This window comes from Chiroxiphia lanceolata, chromosome 2, assembly GCF_009829145.1.
Source record: "Chiroxiphia lanceolata isolate bChiLan1 chromosome 2, bChiLan1.pri, whole genome shotgun sequence".
In the NCBI taxonomy this organism is placed as follows: Eukaryota; Metazoa; Chordata; class Aves; order Passeriformes; family Pipridae; genus Chiroxiphia; species Chiroxiphia lanceolata.
The window spans coordinates 17371885-17382112 of record NC_045638.1 but is presented as its reverse complement, the minus strand read 5'-3'; positions in this window follow the sequence as shown (position 1 = coordinate 17382112).

The window sequence follows — 10228 nt, the reverse complement described above, 5'->3', positions numbered from 1 at the left end:
TTAGGTAAAGGTTTTACGTCAGGAAAATGGCTGTGTTTAGATATCAATACCTTTTACCCTATTGTTGGTAGGGCAGCCTACCAATATTAATGGAAAACCTTCCATTTGACTATGGAGGGTTTGAAAAAGAACCACAGAATCTGTACTGAGTTTTCAGATGTGGCTGAAAGTGACAGAGCTGTGTTGGATTGAGTCTGCCTGAAAATTGTTTTAGATACTGCCATGGACATGGCTTCATTTTACCTTCCTCATATTTAACATGCTTTTATTTTAAAATATTATTTTTATAATATATTAATTATTATTTTATAATTAATATATTTTTTTTATTTCAACATTTGCATCATACCTTACAAAGAACAGCCTGAAATGTTACTGCTGTTAAATGTCTTATCAGTATTACTGATTTTTTTTTCATCTAAGTGACAGAATGTTTTTTAGATTTGGATGGCAAAGCATGTAATTATTTCTTCTCTTAGCATTTTATACATTAGTATGATATCTCCATTTTGGCATACCCAAAAGAACAGACTGGATTAGGCAAAAAAAGTTTAACCTCAGAGAAGGTGGGTGAAGGATCCTATTGTTTTCAGCCATTGCTCAAGTTCCTAGAAAGGATGTGCTGTGCAACAGCATAACTGGTGTGTTAAGAGGTGTTGATAATTCAGAGATCTCCAATGGTTTTCTTCTGTCTGTCAAGCACTCCACCAGAACAGCTTTTTTTCTGAGGGTAGCTATTTTCCATTTCTTCTATTGGCAACATCTTTGCAAAATAAATGCCTACTGAAAATCTTGTCTTTCCTGTCAGATTTGTTATGTGGAAACTGAGGACCCCAGCATTCTTCATGTAGTCCACAAAATGTTCATATTGTCTAAGTTTTTAACTCCTTTGCCTGAATAGAAGTGAATAACTTAACATCAGCTGCAAATTTCCTGACAGCTATAACAGTTCTTTTGCCCTTTCTAGCACAGCATATCCTACGCAAATTAACAACACAAGCAAACTAGGAGTATGCTAATAAGTAGATTGTATGGTGGATGAAAATCACCCCATAGTAAGTAAGTGTCCTATGTACATGTGTTCCAAGTAAAGGGATCAAAGCCAAGTGTCACAACTACAGCTCCAGTTGAATGATTGTATAAAGTTGTTCCTTGGTAGAAGATCCTCAAAGCATTTGTCAGATGATTTTTTTCTTAGTTCTGTGTTCAAAGTTCCACTGAACTTCCAGGATGATATATTCACTTTGTACTTGAATTCTCTTCTAATATTATCTGACAGATAATAGGATTAGTTCCATGAAATGCAGAAAAAGCAATAGTTATACTTGTATTGTATCAGAAGCCACTTATTTGGGATTTCTATCAATAGGATGTTTACTGAAGCACAATGATTTGCTCAGGAAAGGATTCAGAAAGTCATTTATTTTCCACACACTTGTCTGTCTGCCCAGAAAACCAATAATTTGTTTATTCAGTTAAATAAATGGGACACTGACTTGCCAAAACATAGAAATGAGTGTTGAGAGCTGTCAATACATTCATGAATACAGATAGTGTTTTACGCTGACTTTAATTTAATTTTAGCTGAGGGCTTTATGCATCTTTTTGAAAGATTTTTTCCCTATGGCATTCATGGTAAGCATTGTTAGGGCTGTAAATTCCAGGGATCTTCCAGCTCTCTTTTATCATATGGATAACATCTATTGTAGGAAAAAGAGTTGTATTTTAGTGGAATGACATAACTGAGTTGAGGTCTTGGTAAATCATATCCATCGGCACATTGTCTACAAACCTTTTGCAGTCTGATTTATGAGTGAAGTTCAGGAACATATTTATGAATGAATTCTCCACAGATGGAGTGGGAATTCCACACTATACCTTTTTGTTTACAAAGGATGGTGAGCTTTCTTCTTCTGATTCAGAGCTGACTTTTTCAGTGCACTCATAGTTCTGCATCTCAGTTTTGCATCTCTTGCAGTTGCTATAAATGCAGAATTGAATTTGCTGAACACTGTTATGTGTCTTTTTCTGGTAAATCAAGACAGCAAACCACCGAGTTCATGGAAGTTATGCCATTAGAAAAGCTGTGTGATATCAGAATTGGCTGTCTATCTCATTGCAAGAAAAGGTACACTCCAAATAAGACTAAGCTTTACCCACTTCACACTTTCAGGTTCCCTTCTGATGTAGTATCTGTTCTGGGCATAAAAGCTCAGTTATTTCAGCCTTGGAATTCTATTTCAAAACCTTTTTTCCCCTCTGTCTTCATTGTAGCTAATCTAATTTCTTGTTGCAAATGATTGCTTTTTCCCCTTATTTTCTCCATTAGTATATCATACACTAGATGCTCAGAGAATATCACAAGACCATTCTGAATACGTGTCAAACCGTATATTTTCAAAAGCCTCTGCTGTCCTGAAGGCCCTCTCTCAGGGAGTTTCTGAATTGGGTCTTAAGCCAGAGAGAGCCCTCGCAGATACATAAGGTAATTTCCTCCCCCCGGCCTGCTGGTAGCTTATCACCACACTGTGACACTGAACACTGCTTAAATTGAGAGCCTGCTCCAGTACAGGTATCTAAGTTTTGAATAACTGTTCACCTGGTTGTAATCTCCAACTTCTTGCTTTATTTTGTTTCTAACCTCTCCCCATCCTGGAGTTTTAAACTGCAGAAACTCACAATTCCCCTGTAATTTCCTATCACTTTGTGGTCTTCATTTGTTAATGGAGCCCACTGAAACCAGCAGATCTTTAGCTGCAATTTTCTTTGACAGTTTTACTGCAAGATCCACTCATCAAAATCACTGTGATTTAGTGTAGTCATCAAATATTTCTTTTAACTCTTCATAAACTGATAAAATGGTAGTTTGTTGCAGGAAACATTTAAATAAGCTACAAAGAAATCCAAGAGTGTTTTCATTTCTTTGGTATTAGTCAATTTAGCTTTTTTTCCAAGGGATGATGGCTTAGCTTTATTTGAGTTTTAATTTTGTTCCTCTTCAAAAGCAGAAGGATGACTGTGCAGGCTACAGCAGGGACAGGGATAGCACAACGTACATGGCCCTCTACAGAGACTTTTGTGTTTTTGTAAGAACAACAGTCTGATGGAAAATACGAAACCAAGAATCCCATCAGGAAACACATTAGTCCTCTGCTGCATAGACCTGTAATTTATGGCCCAGTTCTCTTGTTTGGATCCAGCTGTATTTTCCAGGGTGCAAATGTGCACTTTTTTTGTGAAGATGGCGATGTGGAATATCATAGAGGATTCACATAGTAATGTCACAAAATGGGAAGTGCAATTACTTATTCAGCTGAATTGAAACCAATTAATTTGAATTTATTAGAAAACACTAAAATGAAGCATTTTGAGTGTATTGCCAATTGTCCTTACTTGAGCTGAGAAAAAGAGTGAGCTCTCCCAATTTATGATGGAAATCTGGGATTTCACTCAGGGGAACTGAATGGCAAACTAAAAACGTGGTTACTACCAGAGCAATCCATATTTGTCTGGCATAGTAGTTCCTTTTCATTGCCTTTCTGTCTAGTTAATTAAAAGATCTGATAATGATGATAGCAAATTCTGATTTTTAGGTTTTTTCGCTAACATTCTGACTTCTTCAGCTTATATCACCTTTAGCAGTCAGTGTAAACATTACTGATGAGTAGAGCTGTGGGGCTCTTTGAAGTATCACTGAGGTGGTGATTACATCAAACACCAACCCTTTCCTCAGTGCCCAGTATTGACAGACATTAATCTTCACCTCAGCTTGGATTCTGATATTGGGATACTCGTGACAGTGATATATTGGCTAGCACATTGACAGAGCCCAGGGCTCATATCTTGTCCTCACAGATGAAATCCGAGTGTCCAACAGAGAATGTAAGCCTTGGCTTTGTCACTATGTTAATTAGCACAAGAATGTCAAGAGCATCCAGAGATCACTCTTTAAATATAAGCCATGTTTTATCAGTTCTGTTGATCTATAGCCATGGAATAAGAAGAGAGCAGCAGATGAGTGAATTTATAAAGCATTTAGGTACTGAAGTCCCAGTGATGACAGTGAGTTATGTTCCTAAATGTTTTTGTGAATCTGGACCAATTGTCGTCACATGTCTACCACCTCCCTATGGATGACTTCTGGAGGTATGGACAATAATGTCCATGGGTTTGGTAGCACATGACTAATTTCTCAGCACAAGACAATGCAGTACTTTTATTTGAAAACACTAAAAGCTAAAGATCTCCAGCCAATGCTTCAGCATTGCCCAGTTTTCTTCTGAACTGAAAATAAGTATGTTCCAGCAGCCTCAAACACCACCATGTGATAATTGCTGGCAAATGCAGACTTCAGACATTTATCGTCACACAGAGCTGTTCCCACTGTTTAATACAATTATTGCTGCAGTTTGTAAGGGACAGGAAGCCAAGGCACTAAAACGAGTGACTTATTCCCTCCTTATTCCTTCATTGTTCCTTCCTTGTTTTTCACCTTTAGGTCTGTGTGCACTGAGCAGATGTTTCCAGAGAATTAATCACAGTGATGCCATGGTTGCTTTTCTTATCGAAAAGAGGATGTTTAGATCCTATCAAATGACTAGTCAAAGTCATTTATTCCTGTGAGTATGAAATTGTGTTTCTTGTCACTAATTGTCCATCCCATCAACCCAAACACCAAATTTTCTACCAGTCTTAGCAATCAGCTTCCCTCATTACTCCCTTGAGCAACTCAGGATCACCAACAGACTTCAGCCCCTCACAACTCACTCCCTTTTCCAAATCATTGCTAAATATTTTGGCCTGCACAGAGTTACAGGATGTCTCCCCAGGCTGCCCCTGGACATCCTTCTCCTTGGCAAAGAGTGCCTCAAAGCTACTCCTGGTATCCTATTTTGTAACCTTTCATAAAGCCTAAGTTTATGAAAGCTTTTGGAGAGTCCAAGTACACATTTATAGTCTGATTACCCCTATTAACAACATCACTGGCTGATAACTTAAATAGTGTTAGGTTTGAGAGTTATGACTTCCTTCTATGAAAGTTGATTTTCCCCCTACACTGTGTGTTTCTCTGTACAGCTACTGATTTTTTTTTTAATATACAGTCTTCTTCAGACACCAGAAGCGAGGTGTCTGTTCTGCAGAACCCTAGCAGTCTCTCCACACTTCTTGGACATTAGTGTGAAGTTTGCACCACCTTTCCTTTTGCTACCCTTTGTCAGAGCAAACTCATTACTTGGCCCAAAACCCAGCACTGCCAAACTCCTAGGAGGTGTTTGAAGAAATTCAACTACCCTGGTAGATGGCTTTGCTTTCCAGAAAACCCACTTCGTCCCTTGCTTCTCAGATGTGCCAGCCTATGCCCTCATATCTTAAATTCAGCTGGAGTTAAGCAGTAAGGATTGAGTCAGATGCTCTGCTGATATACAAAGCCACTAAAATGAATCCTGCAAACGAGTGCTGGGAACAGCCCACCAAACAAACAAAAGTTAATTAAACTGAGACAAAATGGGAAGCCCTGCCTGACTTCTGCCTCTTCCTCTAACTGCTATAGGAAGATCCTCCAAATTCGTCACTATCATCGCAGCTCAGTGCAGTGGAGTAACTTGCTGGTATCTCATTTTCCCGTTTCTCTGAGTCCTGCCACAAGAGTAGTGACATCCCGTTAGCCACTTTTCTGTGCTAGACAGGTGGACTTCTTTTCAAGTCCTCACGTGGGATGCTTTCCAAACACCTTCACAGGTGGTTCTCCACCCTTCTTACGCGGCTTTATTTGTGACCTTATTAAAGAATTTTTTTTTTTTCTGTGCTTTACATTTTCCTACCAGTTCCTTGCTGGCTTCTCTCTCCTGCTGACGCAGAAGAGGTTCTCCGCCAGCTCTCGCTGCCTGTGTTGAGGCGGTGCCGGGGTTCCCGGAGGGAGAACGGCCGGGATTCCCACCCGGGGCCGCAGCGGCGGTACCGGGAGCGCCCGGCCCAGCGCCGCCCTCTGGCGGCCGCGCTGAGCATCGTCCCGGGGGCGCCCGGGGGGCTCATCCCCGCCCGGGGGGCTCGGCCTCCGCCCCTCATGAGACAGGAGGTAACAGAAAGCAAATCAGATACTAGATGCAGACATTATCATTACTGAATGCCTCTATATTACCTGATTTTCTTCTTGAAACGCCCCTCAAGTACGATACAAATAAGGCAAATGGCAATATTACCTTGCTGTGTTTCTCCAGTGCATTCCTTGGTGAGTTATGCTGGCCACCTTTGGAACCACTCATTTAGAAAAAAAGCTTAAACAGCTTTGTTGATTATGGGCTTAATTTTTTTTTTCCTCTCTAAAACATGTATTTGACACTGAGTTGTTTAGTTTCTTCCAATCTCCCAGAGTACAGTTCTTATTATTAATAATAATCATTTCCCCTTTTGTGTTTTTCTGTTAGGTGGGGAACTGTCCTTTCCCATGACAACCAAGATGGAAAAAAAAAAGTACATCTTACCTTGTAAAAGGAAAAGAACAGCATGCATTCAGCAATAATTTATTGCACCAGCTGCTTGTCAGTGACAACATTGAAAGAAAAAAATGTCCCAACCCCAGGAGCCCAAGAAGGATACTGAGATGTTTCAGTGAAGGAAGAGAGTGAAACTGGGGGTGAATCCATCAGCACTGCTGCCCCCAGGGAAGGGTGGGATGTCCTGAATGTTGCTTCTGCATGCCAGGGGTCAGGAGGGAAGATTCATTTTAGTTAAATCAGCACCTATATATGCCAGCTCAGGGCTGATGCTCACAATCCAAGGTCTCAACATAGATCATATAGTCTTTAGCATTGCTGTCTGGTCTTGATAGATTTAATGTTTGAATAAACACTCAGGCTGACTCTGCTCAGGTTTCACCTACCAAGTAAAGTCTTTTAAATTATTACTAAGGTAACTCCTAATGGTCCCAGTGGAGTTCAGTGCTGTCTGACAGTAGATCCTAAAAATAATATGTTAGTAGGATGGATTTGTAGCCTTGAGGTTGGTGTCACAGACCTGGGGGTACCTGTTTTGCAATGTGTATGCCATTCCATGCTCTGCTGTACTCAGCTGTCTTGCCTGGGGAATGCTTCCACGTCCCTGCTAAGGGCCAGCAACACAGGGAAGTACTGGCTCTGCTGACAGCCAAGAGCAGGAGAGCCTTCCAGGAATGTTTGACCAAAGAGCCATGCTATAAATTGCCCAGATTAAGGTGGCCTTCAGGAAGAGTTAGGAAACTGAGGACAAGCATGGGTTATGTGAACTTTTCTTGCCCTTCTAATGCTGCTGTCCTCCACCTTCTTGCACCTAGATTCCTTTTTTTTTTTTTTTTTTTTTAATCTTGGAAAACAGATGCATGAAAGAAGAGCATCTTCTTTTTCAGGTCCAGCCCAGACTTTTAATCTGGATTCCTTCCCTTCCACTCCACTGAACTTTCTTGCATAAAGGTCTATAACTCTTTCTTTTAAGACTCCTCTAGCTTAAACAGTGCCACTAGGCTCACCTTACTTGGCCATGTAGTTACTTAAGATGATGTATTTGATTATACAGTTAACCCTAAATCTCAGCTTTGCCTGCTTTCCTCATCTGCCCTCTCTTCTTCTGCACACTTTTCCCTCCTGTGGGATCTTTGATGGTTTCTTTATGTCTCCTCTCAGCTGTTTGTGGGACGTTGAGATGATCTTTTCTTTGTACCCTTCTTTGACACTCCAAGCCGTCTTTATCCACAAACTTGTCTTCTTTTCATGTAGATGACTTTCAAATCTCAATGACTTTGCCTCTATCTATCACGACGGGAATCTTGTGTTGCAGTATTTCCTTGGGAATAATTTGTTGTCAACATGAGCTCAGCATGGTTAGAAGAGATGTAAATGTTTTCTCAACAAGGTGGCAACACTTTTCTTGACTACTTTTCACTTGCTTTCTTCTTGTTCCTCTCCCTGCATCCTGAGGTCTATCCATCTTGCAAGGTGTAGGGGTGTCTGTAGGTGTGTCCTACAAAGTACGTGGAATGTAGCTTTTCCTACCTCTTTTATAGCTCAGGTTTCTTGCCCAGATGTCCATATCTTGCCTGCTACAGCATTCTTTGCTCTCAAAAATTGCTTTGTTGCTCCTCAGAGTGCTGCTGCCAAGATCCTTTTCCTTGCGTTGGGCTCACATCAACACTATCTGTGCATCTTTTCCAAATGTGCCTTCCCTGAAAGCATCTCACGCAGGCAGCTCTCTTGATTCTCAAATCCCTTTTCATCCCACATTTACCAGGCACAGGCTGGTTCCTTGCCCACCATGCAACCTTATTCTTTCACTTACCGCATTTTCAGGTGCCATTATGGCTGTGTTACTCTTAGAGCCTGGCAGAAGATTCCTGTATATATATATATATCTGCGTGGTCTCTCCTTCAAGCATTTCCTTCTCCATGAGCACACATCCAAGGTGTTAGGCAGTTCAGACAGCCCTTCCAGCTGTGTCAGTTTTTGATTACTGTGTGTCATGATGAAGTGCTGGTAGTGAATAGGGGATTTATGAAGTTCAATAACACACTGAAGGAGTTGTCTAATTTAGGATGAATAAGTTATTTTCAAAGGCACAGTGGGAGCACTTCACATCGTGTGGCCTGCATCTTCATTTGCAGTACAGGCTGTGCATCAGCAAGGCTGCAGGATGAAGGAGAAAACCTGACAATGCTTCATTTCCATTTTTTACACATGCAAGAAGCCAGCATATCATATCCACTCAGGGGACTTTTATGCTGTGCATTATAATCAGTTCCCTCCCCAGCCCCTCTGACCTCCAGTCATGCAGGTATTAGTACAGATCACTGCTTTAAAAAAAAAAAAATCAAATTAATTAATGGAATTTGCTCTCTGTAAAGCTCTGCTGTAAATCAGGTCCCTGGAATGAACTGAATTGGAAAATCACCTTTTTGTAAACAGTTTCTGTTAACTTTCATGACTGAAACAGAGCGGTGAACTGAGACACAGAGCATGATATGAGCACGTAGGGGTGACAATAATAAAAATGAAGAATTTGCTTGAAGAGATTATAGGTAGGATGCTTTACACTGCTTTGTTCCCTCTGGGAGATGAACAGTTTGCAGAAGAAGAATATTCAGTAAATCAGCAGATGTTGCACTCCACAAGCTCAGCAGGGAGTAATCCCTGGTTCACTGGTTCCTAGCCCCGGTAATCCAGTTATCGGGAAACAGCGGAACCCTGAGCACACGGACACCTCTCCTGACACTGGACAGCAAAAGCAAGTTTATCCATCTCCTCCGAGGAGATCTGCAAGAGGCTGCTACAAAGGAAAGTCCTACTGTGGCAAGACAACAAACGTGACACCCTTGGTGAAAAGCCATGCTCTCTGGAAGATGATTCCCATCACCCCCACGTCCCCTGGGTGCTGGAGGTGCCTGGTGTAGAGGATGCTGCATGGGCGGACTGCCCTGGTGCAGCAGGTGTGCTCCTGCCCTCCAAGACAATAGCTGTGCCAGCCTTGGCCAGACTCAGGATCTGCAGGTGGATGCAGCAGCGTCCTCTGGCTCCCATCGCCAGAGCTTCTCCCATGGAACCTCACAGGGGCTAAGGAACCCCTGTTGCACTAGATTTTCCAAAGTGGTCCATTTAGATAGGTAGAAAAAATTATCAGTGTCTTTCAAAAGACACCATCACGCTGGCTGTTCATGCTCTTTAAAATCCTCCCGTAACTGTGACTGTGGCAGCTGCAGCTGTGCAAGTGCCTTTGAAAAGCACATCCTCATGTACTTTTCTCAATGCAAACTGCGTTTGTTTGAAACTCTGTCTCTGTTTCTGGGTGGAGAGCTCATAAGCAATGTAGGAGCCTCAATTCCATTATGTTTCATAGAGATTTAACTGCTTTTGAAAATTTTACCCATCGAGCTTTTACAAATCTCCCCCATTGTGCACAATTAAGGAGTAAGAAGGTTGTCTCTTTGCAGCTGTCATTTGGAGGCTGGATAAAGGTTGGGAGATGAAAAGAAAAAAGCATCTATTGAAAGTATCTGTGGAATCTCTCATTGTCCAACAGAAAACCATTATCATGCAGGACCAGGCTTGTGAGACCTGCATTATTCTATTCACAACTCTGCCAACAGCCAGTTAAGTAACTTTGTGCTACAATTACTTTTTTTTTTTTTTGCATACATGCAGGTTACAGTAATGATGAAATATGGGTATTGATGCTCACCTTCCTTTGGAGAGAGGACTGGGATCT